The sequence below is a fragment of the Microtus oregoni genome, unplaced genomic scaffold (assembly GCF_018167655.1).
Source record: "Microtus oregoni isolate MIOR12 unplaced genomic scaffold, Mior012 000002F_ref0000024, whole genome shotgun sequence".
In the NCBI taxonomy this organism is placed as follows: Eukaryota; Metazoa; Chordata; class Mammalia; order Rodentia; family Cricetidae; genus Microtus; species Microtus oregoni.
In genome coordinates this window covers 25763455-25783598 of record NW_024543061.1, presented here as the reverse complement: position 1 = coordinate 25783598, position 20144 = coordinate 25763455, and the positions used below count along the sequence as shown (strand labels likewise).

General features: G+C 39.9%; 1 protein-coding gene across 3 annotated transcripts in view; it reads right to left on the bottom strand.

Annotated features, from left to right (window-relative positions):
• The window catches only part of Exoc6b (exocyst complex component 6B), a 477853-nt gene that overhangs the window by 165755 nt on the left and 291954 nt on the right, over window positions 1–20144 (bottom strand). The gene's annotated exons all lie outside the window — the stretch shown is intronic.

Below are 20144 nucleotides of genomic sequence, written 5' to 3'. Positions count from 1 at the left end.
TCAGTAAACTCAAAACAAAAATGGCCTCCAAAATGTAACTAAAAAGGTGAATTTTATTTTCTTAAAAAAATTGAGATTTACAAATTAATTCTAAGCTAATTTTAAAAACAGATTTAAAATTAATAATTAACCATCTTTATGAAGGCATTCAAAGCACTAACATTACAAACACAGTCTGTGCTCCTGGATGACAGCACTAACTGCTGTCCTACTTGGTATCAGAAGTGGAGATTGTTGGTATTAAGTTATGTACACTCTAAGTATTGTACGAGGGATCCATCTCTATTACCACAAAGAGGAAAAAGAAAAGAAAAAGAGGGTGCTGGAGAGATGGCTCAGTGGTTAAGAGCATTGCCTTCTCTTCCAAAGGTCCTGAGTTCAATTCCCAGCAACCACATGGTGGCTCACAACCATCTGTAATGAGGTCTGGTGTCCTCTTCTGGCCTGCAGACATACAGACAGAATATTGTATACATAATAAATAAATAAATATTTAGAAAAAAATTTAAAAAAAGAAAAGAAAAAGAAATGATGCTAAGATAAATATCTAACAGGTCGTTCTTCATGTCAACCCGCAGCCATACCCATGCCACCTGTGGTCACACCTATGCCGCACTTCCCTTATCATGGATCCTGTCGTGGCCTGCCACAGAACAGATTCTTTTGAATCACATCTTTAAGATTTCTTCTCACTAAACAGCAAATTCTCACCCCTTCTTTCCCCCAACATGCAAATGTGGAGGCCAATGCTTAACATAGGTCCTAACTTGCTACTCTTCTGGTGTCTTTACTGGCGGTTGGGGATAAGTGGAGTTTGAATACCTCCCCTCATTGTATGAATCCTGGTAACTATTCACCTTCTGCACATTTGGTAGTTTTGTATTTGTTCATTACTATTATGTTTGCCTGATCTCATAGATTTTACTTCACATGTGGAAACATGAGCTGCAACTTCCCAAGAATCCCAATGCTCATTTCACACTCCATTCCTCAGATGGCTTCTTCAACACTCAACTACTTCCTTGGACATAGCAGTCACTCTGTCCCAAGCTCTGGCCACAGTCTTCCTAGGACAACAGCACTACCATTCCTCAGGGTTCAACAGCACAGGATTGTGGAGTTCTGATTATCTTCTTTCTCTGGGATCACCACCCTGCAGTGCACTGTTGCCAACTGTCCAACAGAAAGCATCTAGTCTAGGGCTCAACATCAAGGCTGGTTCCAGTTACTGTGTCACAATTAATGGTGAGTATCTCATTTTGGGTGGGTATGTGTGTGCGTATGTGTGTGTGTGCATGTATGTATGTGTGTAATATACTTATGCTAAGTATATACTGATAACTATATAAGTATAATCTATTTTTCTTCCAAAATTTCTGAAGTTTCAATTATTGTCCTCTGGCCCTATCACATCTATAAGAATTCCACTGTTATTCTTACTATGCCCAATGTGCCTTTGTTCTAAAGAACAAAGAAAGTCCTTTAATTTTTTAATAAATAATAAGACTTTAAAATTATCATTTTATTTTTAATAAATAATTATTTATTTTTAATAAATAATATTTTGTTTTAATTAAGTAATTATTTATTTCAAGTAGCAATTATTGTTTTTAATAAATAATAAAATAATCTTTTTATTTTTTAAACACAGGGTTCATGTAGACTAGGCTGACCTCAAACTAGCTATTAACCTGAGGAGTGGTCTTGAATTCCTGATCCTCATGTCTCTACTGCCCACATACTCACACTTTAGGCAGTGCCAAGAATGAACCCAGGGATTGATGGGTGCTAGGTAAGCATTCTACCAAACTGAGCAACATCCCAAATCCACTAAGATTTCTTTTTCTCTACATTCAGCATCAGCAACCTTACCATTATTTACCTACAATAAATGTTCTTTCAATGTACAACACGTCTCTATGACCTTGCAGAATATGGAGTAAGGCATCTTCTCTGGTATGGAGGCATCTTGAGTACAACTTCCTAGAATGATGCTTTTGTACTGCCTTCTCTTCTTCTCTTAAAACACTGAGAGTAGAGAGGCCCACAGTGTGCTCTGTGTAGTCTTACAGGCACTATTAAGAGGTGTAGCTTTGTTGGAGTGGGTACGGCCTTGTTGGGGGAAGTGTGTCACTGTGGGGGCAGGCTGTGAGGTCTCAGATACGCTCAGGCTTCATTCAGTGTGCCACACAGACCACTTCCTGTTTGTTGCCTGCAAGATATAAGATTCTCAGCTACTTCTCCAGAACCATGTCTATCTGAACACTGCCATAATCCTAGTCATATGCACACATCCCCGCCCCCGTGATGATAATGGACTAAACCTCTAAAACTGTAATCCACCACCTCAATGGAATGTTTTCCTTCATAAGATTGGTCATGGGATCTCTTCCCAGGAACAGAAACCTTAAGACACCTACCCTGAAGACAAGCTGTGGTTTCTTTCTTTGGTTTTCTTATGTTAACACCAACATGTGAATCATCTCAGGACCTGGACCTATCAACTATGCAAACTTTTATTGTAAGTCAGTTTTCCTTCTCAATAGCATTTTAGAAAGTCTTGGTTTGTACGCATGCCTTGCAGGTGAGATACTATACAGTCTCCAGATACACTTCTCAGCCTCAACAGAGCTTGAAATTTTGCTCTAGCAAGCAGCTAGACCGGCAGATTGTCTTGATTTTGTTAAACTTGTTTTTAACTTTATTATTATGGGATCTATGCTCATCTTGCCTTTACTCTGGGAGCCTTGTTGTTAGTTCCTATGCATTGCCCTCTGGAAAACTGGTGAAAACAGCATAGTTTTCACCAGTTTTCTCCATGGACACAATCCTCTAGGAATCTGTCTGGCAACTTCTGGAATGTCTGCTCAGTTCACAGTCTTCAGCAGCAATTGTCTTCCAATCCTGCATAGTATCTCTCTGCCTGTGTAGCTTAACAACTAGCCAACAACCAAGAGTAACTTAATGAGGTTTGGTGTTTTTTTGAAGAGTTCTCTTTTCTCATTTATCTTGTATTCTGCTTATTTAATTATAGTTCTACTGATATAACAAACATTGACTAAAGTACCTCCTTCATTGGACAATGCTATGGTTTCATATTTTCTCCAAAATTTACAGTAGTTTGTGAATAAAGAAGATAAGTTCAACTTAGCGTTAAACAACCATACCTCAAAAAGAAAATCTTTATTTTCTTTTTATTTTTTAAATTTTGTTTTAGTCTCTTTTTAAATACAGATTTTTACCATGCAGCCCAGCCTGAACTCAAACTTGCACCAATACTTCTGCCTGGGCCTTTTGAGCAGTAGGATTATAGGTGTGCAACATTATACCCAGTAATCGCAGGGTCTCACTATACAGCCCTAGGGTAGTTTGAGTATAATCGGTCACCACAATCTCATAGGGAGAGGCATTATTAGGAGTTGAGGCTTGTTGGAGGAAGTGTGTCACTGTGGAAGTAGACTTTGAGGTTTCCTACGCTCAGGATACTACCTAGTGTCTCAGTTGACTTCCTGTTGACAGCAAGATGTAGGCCTTTCAACTATTACTTCAGTACCACATTTGCCTGTATACAGCCATGCTCCCTGTCATGATGATAAATGACTAAACCTCTGAAACTGTAAGCAAGTCACTTCAATTAAATGTTTTCTTTATAAGAGTTGCCATGGTCATGGTGGCTTTTTACAGCAATAGAAATCCCAACTACGACAAGCACAGACTGGCCCCCAATGTGTCAGCCTTCTATTCTGCTTCCTGGTTGTTGGTATTATAGCATGTGTCGCATACCTGGCTCAGAATCTTTTTAATTTACCAATATATATCAAACAAGGCCGGGGGGGGGGGCCTCTAAGAGTCATTTAAAGAAAGTCTTCATATTTAACAGTTTCCTGTGTCTGAGTACTAAGCACTCAGTACTTTCCATTACCACTTGGCAAACGCTTTTGCTTCATAAAAAAAAAAAATCTGCGTCTTTTGAATTAAAATTGACAATAAAGGATGAGAATTAAAACCATTAATGAGTGCACAAATATAAACATGACCTAAAACACTGATTTTTACCTTTTTCTCCATTTTAGCATGTGCAAACTAAGATTATTTTAATCAGAGTTAAAAAAAAAATAAAAACCAGTGCTATGCAGCACAGCTCCTAGCTTGCATTAAGTGCTCAGCAAGTACAATACATTTAAAGGTTTTATTCCTACAGTGCTAAATATGGAAAAGTGGTTTAAAAAGTCATTGGGAATATGTTCTTAAAATGTGTCTTATGAATACAGAATATTTTATTGCTCACGTCTTCTACAGAATCACATGAATTTCTTCTAAACCAAGTAATTCTGTCCACAGAAAGAAGTAAAAGTGCACTTCCTACTGAAGCAAATCAAGGGAAGCATGCAATTAAATGTTCAATTGAGCAGAGTAAATGCTAAGCCCTAGCTGATTTTAGAAGAAAGGTTATATGGCTGTAATAGTTACAGAAGCTTCCCAAGACTGACAGGGATCACTGAGTGAGCTTCACCACATTCACGGCAAAGCAACTGGACATTTCCTCAACTGCCTTACAAGTCAAAACAAAAGCAACCAAGTATTTTAAAAAGAACAACTACTGCCCTCTGAGCTTCCACAGAGTGAACGCTCTCGGCAAAGCACAAAAAACTTCCTTTTTCTCTACATAATTCCTGTTCAGGTTACAGGTCAATTTCATTCAGCCTGCCCATTAACACAGAAATGTTTTTGAAGGTATTCAGTCTCTGTCGTGCTTGCCATTTTACCAGATGGCAACCTCGATGCCAACAAATCAGACTCAAATATTAACGAGCAAAAGGTCATGATGAAGTAATCTCCAAAGTTCTACTGGTTCCTGTTCTCTGACCCTATCCAATTCCCCTTGCCCTTTCTCCAAGCCTCTTTCTCCATATATTGGCAATCATGGGTTCATTTTCAAGAGACACCCTCTGGACTGCAGTTTCACTTGAAATATGTTTTAAGTGGAAGACTCCCAGATGCTAGATAGCAACCCAAGGGTGACTAGCAGATACAAGCACTAAAAACCCACTAAAACTGAAATCTAATTTGAGTTTTAACTACTAGAACATGGGTAAGGGGAGGAAAATAAGAAAACCCTCTTTCAAACTTTCCAATAAGCTATTTAATAAAGTGACAAAGCAGAGCATATTAAAATATTAACCCAAGCTTCCAGGAAAACCTGTATAATCTCAATTGTTTATTCAAGACCTTTACAAACCTCATAAAAAAATTAAGTGGGTTTGGAAAAAAACACACCACAGCCATAGGAAAAGGTTTACAAAACACAATGGTGCCGACGCCTGCCTGTCTGCCAGCCAGTTCCTTTAACTCCAATGCAGGACTTATTACTCAGTTCCTAACTGGTCAATTCCTACGTAAGAGTACTACTTCTCCTCCCAAACACCTCATTAGCTGCCATGACTTCTTGCTTTCTTGAGCTAATGCATCCTGTAGGTGTTCTGCTTCTTTATGCTCTGCCAATAACAAATGCTTCATTTCAGAATACTTAAAATACTCATAAGAAACTCATTTAAGAGCTTATTTGTGAATTTAAGCAGATCTTTAAATAATCTCACTCTGGGAGAACAGCACATGAGCAACATGTCCATTTATGAGAATCCACAGTAAAACAAGACAAGTATGAAGAGGAGCAGGGTTCTGGCTCCCATCAACTTTGGATCAAATCTTAGCTTTACACTCATTCAACCTTAAGAGCACGAATTAATCTTTGGTTGGACACAGATTTCCCACAAGTAATTGGGTAACAATGTCAGTCTTAACTGGGTGCAATGAATGAAAATGGAATCAGAGCTGGGCAACCTGTAAACGGAAAGAGAGGTAGCTACTTTGTTACAAGACACACTTTCAATTAAATATGATCCCCATGGTTTAAGGAAAATTTAAAGTGAAATGGCCTGAATTTCCTAGCAAAATAAAATACTCTACATTTCATAAAAAATGGCTACAGAAAAATTCAACATAAAATGCTAACATAAGCTAGGCTCATCAATAATTAACCTTCTGACACCAAGAAATCTATTCTGAGTTCATTAGATTGTAGGAAACAGATAAATGCAAAAATTACTGCTGGGAAAGAAAAATATTCATATATTAAGAAAATGAGCATATTCTCTCCATTTCTTTCATTTTCCCTTCTGGATTGCTTGAGAAGGGAGTCATGAAGAGGAAACTCCTTTAGGAATTATACAAAGGCTCCAAAACACATTGACAGAGAGAAGGAAAAAGCCTTATTCACTAGGAATTTAATATCACATAACTCATTAAAGCGCAATGAAACCAACAGCTAGTGAAATAAACACTCACAATCTATACAGTTAATGGTCACTTCAATGCAACTTTCCTCCAGTACTTCCAAAAGCAGAGATCCAGTAAAAGAGAAAAAGCTTCAAATGTTAAAATGAAGATCAATGAAACCAAAGACAAAGTCAAAAGCTCACTGGAAGAAAATCCCCCTTGAACTGTGAGTGTGGAACACGAGGCATGCTCTAAAGCTGTCTACTATTCCTACACAGTTCTGGACGGCCCTGATTAAAGCACGATGGGCCTATACTGTGCTGTTTCTCCTCTTTCATCAGAGGACCATTTCATTTATTCCCTCTTCTAGGCTTCTTTCTTATCTAAACATGCAGAGTTGAAAGGAGAAGGGCAAACCAGTCAAGCATCATTGTTAAAATATTCTGCTAGGACAAAGTCAGCAAAGATCTTCCATGTTTGAGGACACGCAAGGAGGTGTGCTGGATGATCTGACTTTCAACTTCACCAGACGAAGAAGTGCCCAGGATGCTAATGAATCACAGCTCTGGGTGTGTCTGTATCACATCTCTTCAGATGAACTAAGGGGTAACTTCCCCAGAATGTAGGTGGCACATCCCAGAGGCAGAGTACTAGGATGAAATTAAAAGAATAAAGGAGGAAGGGGCTGGCAGCAAGCTGGTGAGCAAAGCATTTTCTTCCTTTGCTTCCTGGCTGACATGATATAAGCACTCTCTCTGGCAGGATGGACAGAAACTTCTCATATCATACACAAAATAAATCGTTTCTTTTGCAACTTGTATGTTTAGATACTCTGTCTTAGTCGTGAAAAACTAACACAGAAGAATAACCAGGGTATAGGACAAACTACTGCAAGACGAAAGAACAGTCTTTCTAGTTGCAAGGTCGTCAGACCCAACATGGAGCTCCAAGTCTCCTGGTCCACCAGCTCACCCATTTTAGAATAACATCATTTGATGATACACTTTGAAAGATACACTCAAAAGAGCACAGAACCCAATTAAACACAAGGTTAAGTTTAACAGCTGCCTAAAATGAATGTAGACGTTAGTAATTATTGCTGAAAAACACATAAGAAAATAATACTTTAATAACGGTATTCTTGAATTAAATACTAGAAAATAGATGAAGTAAATGTGAATAAAAAGGGAAGATAAGACATTTCTATTGAAATACATAAATAATGCTTTTAATGCTTAAATTCAAAATTTAAAAAATTCAAGGTTGAAGAATATTTGGGGAGAAATACAAGACTTATGCTTGCTTTTTAAAGTTCTAAGTATTGAGGTGGGACATCCTTATGCATATGTGTTGCTTTTATTGGTTGATGAATAAAGCTTTTTCAGCCAATGGCAGGGCAGAATATAGCCAGGCTGAAAGAGATATAGAAAGAGAAAAGGCAGAGTCAGAGAGACTCCACGTAGTTGCCAAAGGAGAAAGATGCTGGATCCTTATCAGTAAGCCACAATCTTGTGCCAATACACAGATTAATAGAAATGGGTTAATTTAAGATGTAAGGGTTAGGTTTAGTTGCTGAGGAATCCCATCAGGACGGTTGAGTGTGTGCTATCCAGGGGCGGACTGTCCCGGAAGAGAGCACAAAGCCCCTCCCCAAGCTCCTTCTGCAGGGCTGTCTTTCTTTCGCACGACCCAGCACCCCCAGCACCCCTCCCCAACCCTGCCCTGCTGAATGCTAGGACCAGTGCTCAAGTACAGTTTTAAGCTCCTAAACTAAGGCTACCCACCCAGGATACTCCCCCCCCCCCCTCCATTCATCCTGTTGGCCCTGGATCATTGGGCTACCGGCGGCCCTGTTTAGTTGCTGAGGAATCCCATCGGGACGGGAACGGTTCCTGCTTCTACACTGAAGAGATATACCCAGAGAGTCAATCACAGCAAAGACTGGACCAAAACACCAGGCCTCTCCTGGCTCCATTTGAAGGAAGAGATGGGAAGGTGCCAATGCAAGAATTCCTCCAACAATCTGAAAGGCAACATGACACCACCAGAACCCAGGGATCCCGAAATAAAAAGAAATGTACACCCTACTCCTGAAGAAATAGAAGAAATCGACTCAAAAGTGAACAAAAGAAAATAATAGAGGACCTTAAACAGGAGGTGAAAAACTGCCATAAACAATTAGAGATTACAAACAAAAAGGTAGAGGAAATGAATAAATCGCTCAAAGACACGCAAGAAAACCAAGAGAAACAAGAAAAAGCAATCAAACAGGTTAGGGAAGCGGTTCAAGACATGAAGAATGAAATGGAAGCAATGAAGAAAGCACAAACTGAGGGAAGAATGGAGATGGAAAATCTGGGTAAACGAACAGGAACGACAGAAACAAGTACTAACAACAGATTACAAGAGATAGAAGAGAGAATATCAGACACTGAAGATACCATAGAGAAAATAAACACACTGATCAAAGAAAACAGCAAAACCAACAAATTCTCATCACAAAACATTCAGGAAATTTGGGACACAATAAAAAGACCAAACCTAAGAATAATTGGAGTAGAAGAAGGAGAAGAAGTGCAGCTCAATGGTACAGAAAATATACTTAATAAAATTATAGAAGAAAACTTTCCCAACCTGAAGAAAGAGGTACCTATGAAGGTTCAAGAAACATAAAGAACACCAAATAGGCTGGATCAAAAAAAAAATCCCCTCGCCATATAATAATCAAAACACAAAATATACAGAATAAAGAAAGAATATTAAGAGCCGCAAAGGAAAAAGGCCAAGTTACTTATAAAGGTAAACCTATCAGACTTACACCTGACTTCTCTATGGAAACCATGAAAGCCAGAAGGTCCTGGATAGATGTACTGCAAAAACTAAGAGATCATGGATGCAAGCCCAGACTACTATATCCAGCCAAGCTTTCATTCACTATAAATGAAGAAAACAAAATTTTCCAGGATAAAAACAACAATACGTAGCCACAAATCCAGCCTTACAGAAAATAATAGAAGGAAAATCACTAACCAAGGAGTCCAACAATGCCCACAATAACTCAGTCATCTAGAGACCTTTCACCAGCGCAACTCAAAGAAGGGAAACACACAAACCCTACTACTAAAAAAGTGACCGGAGTTAACAACCACTGGTCATTAATATCACTTAATGTCAATGGGCTCAACTCACCTATAAAAGGCACAGGCTAAGAGTTTGGATACGAAAACAGGATCCAACATTCTGCTGTCTACAAGAAACACACCTCAACTACAAAGACAGGCACCTACTCAGAGTAAAGGGCTGGGAGAAGGCTTATCAAGCAAATGGACCTAAGAAACAAGCAGGTGTGGCCATACTAATTTCTAACAAAGTTGACTTCGAACTTAAATCAATCAGAAGAGATGGAGAGGGACATTTTATACTCATAACAGGAACAATTCATCAGGATGAAGTCTCAATCCTGAATATCTACGCCCCTAATATAAAAGCGCCCACGTATGTAAAAGAAACATTACTAAAACTCAAGGCAGCCATCAAACCACACACACTAATAGTAGGAGACTTCAACACTCCTCTCTCATCAATGGACAGGTCAATCAAACAGAAACCTAACAGAGAAATTAGAGAATTAATGGAGGTAATGAAGCAAATGGACTTAACAGACATCTATAGATTATTCCACCCAAAGAGGAAAGAATATACCTTCTTCTCTGCAGCTCATGGAACCTTCTAGAAAATTGACCACATACTCGGTAGCAAAGCTAACTTACACAGTTACAAAAAAATATTAGTGACCACCTGCATCTTATCAGATCACCATGGATTAAAGTTAGAATTCAACAACAATGCTACCCCCAGAAAGCCTACAAACTCATGGAAACTGAACAGTCAACTACTGAACCATACCTGGATTAAGGAAGAAATAAAGAAAGAAATTAAAGTCTTCCTTGAATTCAATGAAAATAAAGAAACAACATACTCGAACTTATGAGACACTATGAAAGCAGTGCTAAGAGGAAAGTTCATCGCACTAAGTGCCCACTTAAAGAAAACAGAGAAAGCACATATCGAAGACTTAACAGCCCACCTGAAAGCTCTAGAAAAAAAAGAAGCAGACTCACCTAGGAGGAGTAGAAGACTGGAAATAATTAAACTGAGGGCTGAAATCAACAAAATAGAAACACAGAAAACAATCTGAAGAATCAATGAAATAAAAAGCTGGTTCCTGGAGAAAATCAACAAGATTGATAAACCCCTATCCAAACTAATCAAACGGCAGACAGAGAATACGCAAATTAATAAGATCAGAAATGAAAAGGGGGACATAACCACAGACACAGAGGAAATTCAGAGAATCATCAGATCTTATTACAAAAGCCTGTATAACACAAAACTGGAAAATGTAAAAGAAATGAACACTTTTTTAGATAAATACCATATACCAAAGTTACACCAGGACCATGTGAACAATCTAAACAGACCTGTTGGTCGCGAAGAATTACAAGCTGTTATCAAAAACCTCCCTACCAAAAAAAGCCCAGGACCAGATGGTTTCAATGCGGAATACTACCAGAACTTCCAAGAAGAGCTAATACCTATACTCCTTAATGTATTCCACAATATAGAAACAGAAGGGTCATTACCTAATTCCTTTTATGAAGCTACAGTTACTCTGATACCAAAACCACACAAAGACTCAAACAGGAAAGAGAATTACAGGCCAATCTCACTCATGAACATCGACGCAAAATTCCTCAACAAAATACTGGCAAACCGTATCCAAGAACACATTAGGAAAATTATCCATTATGATCAAGTAGGCTTCATTCCAGAGATGCAGGGCTGGTTCAACATACGAAAATCTATCAATGTAATCCATCATATAAATAAATTAAAAGAAAATAACCATATGATCATCTCATTAGATGCTGAAAAAGCATTCGACAAAATTCAACATCCATTTATGTTAAAAGTCTTGGAGAGATTAGGGATACAAGGGTCATACCTAAATATAATAAAAGCTATATACAGCAAGCCGACAGCTAACATCAAATTAAACGGAGAGAAACTCAAAGCCATCCCGCTTAACTCAAGAACACAACAAGGCTGTCCACTCTCGCCATACCTCTTCAATATAGTGCTTGAAGTTCTAGCAATAGCAATAAGACAACATATTGGGATCAAGGGGATTCGAATCGGAAAGGAAGAAGTTAAACTTTCGTTATTCGCAGATGATATGATAGTCTACATAAGCGACCCCCAAAACTCCACCAAAGAACTTTTACAGCTGATAAACAGCTTTAGTAATGTGGCAGGATACAAGATCAACTCCAAAAAATCAGTCGCCCTCTTATACACAAAGGATACGGAATCAGAGAAGCTTCACCATTCACGATAGCCACAAACAGCATAAAATATCTTGGAGTAAATCTAACCAAGGAAGTGAAAGATCTATTTGACAAGAACTTTAAGGCATTGAAGAAAGAAATTGAAGAGGATACCAAAAATGGATGGACCTCCCTTGCTCTTGGATTGGGAGGATCAACATAGTAAAAATGGCAATTCTACCAAAGGCAGTTTATAGATTCAGTGCAATCCCCATCAAGGTCTCATCAAAATTCTTCACAGATCTGGAGAGGACAATAAACAACTTTATATGGAAAAACAGAGAACTCAAGAAACTAGACTTTAAAATGCTAATTAATCCAATTAAAAAATGGGGCACTGAGCTGAACAGAGAATTCTCAACAGAAGAAGTTCAAATGGCCAAAAGACACTTAAGGTCATGCTCAACTTCCTTAGCAATCAGGGAAATGCAAATCAAAACAACTTTGAGATATCATCTTACACCTGTCAGAATGGCTAAAGTCAAAAATACCAACGATAACCTTTGCTGGAGAGGCTGTGGAGGAAGGGGTACCCTCATCCATTGCTGGTGGGAATGCAATCTTGTGCAACCACTATGGAAGTCAGTGTTTCGGTTTCTCAGGAAATTCGGGATCAACCTACCCCTGGACCCAGCCATACCACTCTTGGGAATATACCCAAGAGATGCCCAATCATATGACAAAAGCATTTGTTCAACTATGTTCATAGCAGTATTATTTGTAATAGCCAGAACCTGGAAACAACCTAGATGCCCTTCAATGGAAGAATGGATGAAGAAAGTATGGAATATCTACACATTGGAGTACTACTCAGCGGTAAAAAACAATGACTTCTCGAATTTTGCATGCAAATGGATGGAAATAGAAAACACTATCCTGAGTGAGGTATCCCAGACCCAAAAAGATGAACATGGGATGTACTCACTCATAATTGGTTTCTAGCCATAAATAAGGGTCACAGAGCCTACAATAGATGAATCTAAAGAAGCTAAGTAGGAAGGGGAACCCAAGGAAAAACATATAGTTATCCTCTTGGCTAAGGGAAGTAGACCAAATTGCCGGGGAGAAAATTGGGATCTTGGGGGTGGGGTGGGATGGGGGTAAGGGGAGATGGGGAGAGAAAAGTTAGAAGGGAAGGAGGTTGGGCCTTGGGAAAACAGGAGGATTGGGATAAAGGAAGGTTGGACAAGGGAGCACGGAACCACAATTCTTAGTTAAGGGAGCCACTCTAGGGTTGGCAAGAGACCTGACCCTAGAGGGGCTCCCAGGTGCCCAAGCCGAGGTCCCCAGTTAGTTCCTTGGGCAGTTGAGGATAGGGAACCTGAAATGACCCTATCCTAGATCAATACTGATGAATATCTTGCATATCATCATAGAACCTTCATCTGGTGATGGATGGAGATAGAGAAAGAGACCCACACTGGAGCACTGGACTGAGCTCCCAAGGTCCCATTGAGGAGCAGAAGGAGGGAGAACATGAGCAAGGAAGTCAGGACCGCGAGGGGTGCGCCCACCCACTGAGACAGTGTGGCTGATCTATTGGGAGCTCACCAAGGCCAGATGGACTGGGACTGATGGAGCATATGATCAAACCGGACTCTGATGTGGCTGACAATGAGGGCTGATGAGAAGCCAAGGACAATGGCACTGGGTTTTGATCCTATTGCATGTACTGGCTTTGTGGGAGCCTAGTCTGTTTGGATGCTCACCTTCCTAGATCTGGATGGAGTGGGGAGGACCTTGGACTTCCCACAGGGCAGGGAACCCTGACTGCTCTTTGGACTGGAGAGGGAGAGGGAAGGGGGAGGGGAGAGGGAAATGGGAGGAGGGCAAGAGGTGGAAATTTTTAATAAAAATTAAAAAAAGATTAAACCAAACAGAACGGACCCTGAGGACAGGAAAGCCTGAGACCTGGCCCCACCCCTTTGCTCCCCATTGCCTGGGATGAACTAGCCTTGGCAATGCTGGAGAGCTCATCTTGGTGGAAAAGACAGGGAGAGCTGGCAGACTGATAGATGCTGCAACCACTGAGAACCAGAACCACAGTTATGTGTTGGTCCACAACAACATCCACCCAATCTGTGATCTGCTGGTGCATAGCGGGGGTGGGGGTGGGTGGGGAGATGCTCCTGCAGAATCTCCACAATATAAGGCAGCAAAAGATGTCAAGACAGAGTCCCAGTGAGGGCCCAGTATCGATGATGTAGCAGAAACCAAGGGCCTTGAACCAGACCAATGATTTTTTGCAATGAGCACCTGCATGTAAAAATGCATAATAAAGGGGTTTACTACGTGACTTACTGTGTCACACTTTGCAATTTCCATGACAAGATTTTCCCCTTCTTTTTTTCCTCTTAAAATTTATTTATTTGTTTTTGAGATGGGTAGGATTGGGAGGCATGATATGAAAGACATAATGAATAAATAAAAGGAAAATTAAACAAAATAATAAGAGAAAATAAACATATCAATGGGTCATATATTAATAGAGTAGGCTAAAAGAGAGAGCTGGAGAATTATCTATGAGTCCGAAATATAAAATGTAGCAAGAAAGAAAAAACATTGCCTACAAAAGTATAGCTAGTAAGACTAACAGAAAAATGCAATGGGCTGAAGATAATAAAATAGTATCTTAAACTGAAGGAAACTGAGTGAGAGAGTTCAGAACTCTTACTGCTAACTGGAAGTGAGCAGAGATGTGATATAAACATTCACAGACAAGAGGGATCCACATAGTTCTAGAACAGTGTTCTAGTAACAACTTTGCCTGACACAAATTCTGAAGAGCCCTTAGGTGGCAGTCTTTGTAAGTAACCTCATGAATAACCTCAGCACTTTCACAAAGAGAACACAAACAGCTTGACACCGACACCTGCAAGGAATGACACTGAATAACACAGCACACTATCCTCTTGTCACATGGGAGCTAAGACAGATTTCAAGCGAAGGACAATAATATCAAGTGTTAGCTCTTACTGTGTTGTTTCTTCCTATACTAAATCAAGCAGATTTTTTCCTAAATAAAACAGAACTTTTTTTATAGATTATTTAGTTTCTAGCAACTTCTGTACATAGAATTTTCATTTGTAAATTCTTCTGTGCTTTATTTCACACTAAACAATAGTAGCAAATGGCCTGAGAAGCTCTGACTAGCCCAGAGGAAGAGAGGACCTTGTTCGTGATCAGCAGTAGGTAAGGCTGGCCTTAACTCCTGATAGTCCTACATCTGCCTCCTTAGCGCTGATCTTACATGCATATGTCACTACTCTCAGATTTTCTATAAAAACATATATATCCAGATTCCCTAAAGCGTGAGCTTCTGGCTTGGAAAGTTCCACTACTTTTCCAGAAGCTTCACTTAGAAAGTTGGTAGATAATATTTTTCTGTTATGCAATCTAATTATTTAATTGATCTAGATGATTTAGCTTTCTGAGAGACACACTGTCTTCTTGTTTAGACCTGAACTTAGTCAATTCAAACTCTAAACTCTTTTTTTAAATATAGAAACTATTGATTTTAATGTCCTACTTAACATTTCCATCTCTTCTTTACTGAGCACATTGAGGATATCAACAAAAATGCTATAAATGAATAAATCATTAATCAAATAGTCACATATAAAATAAACATATTATTCTTTATATTTTAGCTTCACTTCATGAGATAAAAGGAATTCCAGCCTTCCACTGCCCCTACTTAATAAGTCAATCACTTCCTGAGATCTACTGGGATCCCTACACTGACAGTAAGAAAACTCAAAGGCTCTGCATAGAGTATTAGGCAAATCAGTTTCTAAAATCTCATAACAACAACACAAAGTTAAGGAGAAAAAAACAAAACAGTGAGTAAGTCAGCAACATGATGCTTTCCAAAACCACACTTGACAAATAACCAGTGGCTCTCTTGAGGTCAGACTCCACAGCTCTCCTCTCGGGAGCAGATGCCTGAGAGAGACGCCATGCCCCCCCCCCCCCCCCCCCCCCCCCCCCCCCCCCCCCCCCGCTCCCAGGCAGACACACGCCATGAAGCAAGCCGCCAGGTTAGACATGCTGAACCTTTCCCGGTAAGACCGGTGCTCACCGATTATTAGAGATGGGTTGATCGGGATAACAGAATTAGCCAGTAAGGGCTAGGGCTAAAGGGCCAAGCAGTGTTTAAATGAATACAGTTTGTGTGTTGTTATTTCGGACATAAGCTAGCCGTGCGGGCGGCTGGGGTGCTGGGAACGCAGCCCCGCCGCCCATATTACTACACTCTCTCATCTGTATGAACACTTTATCTAACTGTCCAACTAGTAGATATTCATTAAAAGTAGTATAAATTCTTACTCACAACCAAACAGGAATTAGGATCAATTTTGAGTGTTGACTTCAGCTAACTGAAGTGACAAGAGAACAAAGATCCCTGCCATGTCTACAGAGTGTGGACAGAGACACTCTGTGAAAAGATATTAATATGCTGAGAAAGAAGTTTTTCAGGAGATAGATACTGTGGGACAATGGTCTTGTACCCTGTAAAGAAATGTCACTTGTATTGGTTTAATAAAATACGGATTGGCCAGTACCCAGGCAGGACCAGAAAAGGAGAATTCTAGGAAGAGGAAAGTCTTAGTCTATAGTTTTCAACCACATGCAGAGGAAACAAGATGAGAATGCCTCACTGATAAAAGGTACCAAGCCACATGGCTAACATAGACAAGAATTATGGGTTAAGATGTAGTGAGAACCTAAATGCTCCTCAACGGAAGAATGGAAAAGGAAAATGTGGTATATTTACACAATGGAGTACTACACAGCAGAAAAAATAATGACATCTTGAATTTTGCAGGAAAATGGATGGAGCTAGAAAACATTATTTTGAGTGAGGTAACCCAGACACAGAAAGACAATTATCACATGTACTCACTCATAGGTGGTTTTTAAACATAAAGCAAAGAAAACCAGCCTACAAACCACAATCCCAGAGAACTTAGACAACAATGAGGATATTAAGAGAGACTTACATAGATCTAATCTACATGGCAAGTAAAAAAAGACAAGATCTCCTGAGTAAATTGGGAGCATGGGGACCTTGGGGAGGGTTAAAAGGGGAGGAGAGCAGAAGGGAGGGGAGCAGAGATAAATGTAGAGATCAATAAAAATCAATAAAAAATATGTACAATAACTGTGTACAGAAACTAAGAAACGGAATCCCAAATTCCTAGATTTAACCATGTCAGTGCAGTTGTCGGCTGACTAGGACATGAGCAAAGCACTGTCTCCTTTAACCAATACAGAATGACAGCAAAAATGGAAACTTCACACTGGCTTTGGTTTATACATGTGTTGTTCACATGGTACCTTTGCCACCTGTGCCAAATAACAGTGCTCTTGCTTCGCATCTTCCATTAGTAAGGTGCAGGTACTAAAGATACTCTGGAGACTGATCTTTGTAGATTCTATAAACAACACAAAATTTAAGCTGTGATGACTCAGCAGGCATGCAGAGTGACAAACAGACCCAAGCTTGCCTGGCAGAGGACTTAAGACTTGCTTCATATATTACACATCAGTCACCAGTCATGCTTGAAGCTTCATGATGCCTTCAAAGAAGGAAAAGACAGAGAGGAAAGAGCAGTACAATGTCATCAGTATTCTGGGGACTCTCTGGAATTCTGCCCTACTGTTGAGGTTCTGATGGTCCCTCCTCTTTACTGAGCTTTTAATGCTGCTCTCATGATTCTGATGACCTCTTCCCTGGGCTCCTGCAATTACCAGAAACCCTGTCCTTTCCCTCCCTGCACCAGAAAAGCTTCTGAGTTCTGGGTCCTACTCACTGTTTACTGCGCTGCTCTCCGAGTCCACCCATTTCCAGAAAGTAAAGTAGGGCTCACAAAAGACATTTGTCTGATCTCTCTCCCTTTTCTGGACCTACTAAACTTACCAAACAAACACTCCCTCCCCAATGGGCACCACCCAGTCTTACCCATCCAAGGACCCTCCTTGGTGGTCTTGCTCTACACTTATATTTTCTAGGTGTCTCCATTGGTATGTGTGATGGTTTGAAAAGGAATGGCTTCCAAAGGCTCAAATATTTGAATGTTTGATCATGAGGGAGTGCCACTATTTGACAGGTATTAGGAGATGTGGCCTTGTTGGAGTAGGTGTGACCTTGTTGAAGAAGTGTGTCACTGGGGTGAGCTTTGGGGTTTCAGAAGCCCAAATGAGGTCCAGGGGCTTTCTCCTGTAGTTGAATATTATTTTAAGGTGTGTTACATTCATTTATGCGTTGGAATATTTATTTAGTGATACAAAGAGTTGCTGCTTTCTTTTATGCTACATTTGCCTGTATAAAACACCTGATTGGTCCAATAAAGAGCTGAACAGACAATAGCTAGTTAGGAGAAAGGATAGGCAGGGATGGCAAGCAGAGAGAATAAATAGGAAGAGATCTGGTAAGAAAGGATCCAGGAAGAAAAAAAAAAGGAGCAAGAAAAGGAAGAAGACACCAGGGGCCAGCTATACAGCAAGCCATGGAGTAAGAAGCAAAGAATGATATATAGAAACAAAGAAAGAGAAAAGCCTAGAGGCAAAAGGTAGATAGGATAATTTAAGAAAAGCAGGCTAGAAATAAGCCAAGCTAAGGCCAGATATTCATAAGAAGGACTAAGATGTTGTGTGAATTATTTGGGTAGTGGGCTCTCCAAAAGAGAAAAGAGTAAAACAACAATAACAACATTCTCCCTCTTCCTGCTGCTTCTTGTGGATCCAGAACTCTCAGCTCCTCCATCCAGCACCAGGTCAGCCTGCATGTCACCATGCTTCCCAACATCCTGATAACAAACTAATCTTCTGAAACTGTAAGTATGTCCTAATTAAATGTGTTCCTTAATAAGAGCTACCACAGTCATGTCGTCTCTTCAGAGCACTAAAAAACTCATTAAAATAGAAATTGGTGCCAGAAGTGGGGTATTGTTGTACCAGGCTTGACCATGCTTCTTGTTGGTAGAAAGTGGATTTTGGAAGATTGGATTAGGAAAGAATGCAGTTGAATTCTTTAAGTGGGTTTTGATTGGCAATCCTAGTAGGAGCATGGAAGACAGTAGTGTGGTGCTGAGGGTGATTTGAACTGTGGGGTCCAGCTCAAAAAGTTTCAGAGGGGGAAAATATTAGTATACAGCCTAGAGATCATCATTGTGATATTTTGGCAAAGAATGTGGCTGCTTTGTGTCCTTGTCTGAAAAATCTGCCTGAAGCTAAACTGACAACTTTTGGATTAATGCCATTGGCAGAGGAGATTTCAAAACAGTCTAATGCTGACTATGTTGTATAGTTATCAGCAATCAGTTTTATGCAGATCTATAATAAAAAAAAAGAACAAGCTAAGTAAGAAAAATATGAAATTTATAGTTTGAGGAAAAAAGGATCACCAGGAAGTATGATAGAGCTAAATTCAGCACCCAAGGAGATAAAATATTCAAAGAAAAGCTGATCCTAAATATAATAAAGAGAGTAGTGGCCTCAGGGCAAGACCTCACCCAGCTAAGCTTCCAACCTCTGTAAAGGAATAAAAGAAAAGTTTTGGGCAAGTTGTGGTGACAGACATCTTTAATCCCAGTACACTGGAGGAAGAGACAGGCAGATCTGTGAGTTCAAGGCCAGCCTGGTCTTTAAAGCAAGTTCCAGGATAACCAAGTATAGGCAGTGAGGGAAACCATAAAAAACGGAAAGCTGGTGAAAATGTATCTGAATGAGGGAAACATGGTCCAACCGCAACAAGCAGAAAAACTTGGCTGCTTCAGCCACATATTCCAAGAGAGAGTTTCTGGAATCTCCCCACATTGCTAAAGAAAGATGTTGAGGCCAAGCATGTGTCGGGAATGTCCCGAATGAAGGCACAGAAGACCTTTGCATGAAGGTGAAACCTGGATTGCCTTGGAGACCCCAAGATGTTGGAGATTCTAGAGTTGTGGGAAATCTGCCAAGGAGAACTGCTAACAGAAAGTGGAACCAGCCAAATGAGGGAAGTGTATTACAGCCAACAAAGCTGAAAGAAGTTGGAGATCTGAAGAATCAGGCATGGAGATGTAGAGTTTGGAATTTTCGCAGTTGGTATTTCATCTTGCTTTGGCCCAGTATTTTCTTACTATGCTCTCTTTACTCCCTTAAAAATGGCAATGTATATTCTGTGCCATTGTATGTTAGAAGTATAAGATCTGCTTTTTTTATTTTGATTATACATAGTACAGTTAAGAGACTGTCATAAGTCTTAGAAGAGACTTTGAACTTTTAAACAGTGTTGAGACTGTTACATAATATGAGGATTTTTGAAGCTGAAATGAATGTATTTTTGCATTATGATATGGCTACGACCTAAGGGAGGCAGTGTAATGATTTAAATAAAAAGCTGCACAGTTCCCCAAGAGGCAGCAGAGGGCAAAAGGCTACAAGTAGCACCTTGATCCCACCAACCAAGGCCTCTGTGGGTCCCAGGGAAGTGGG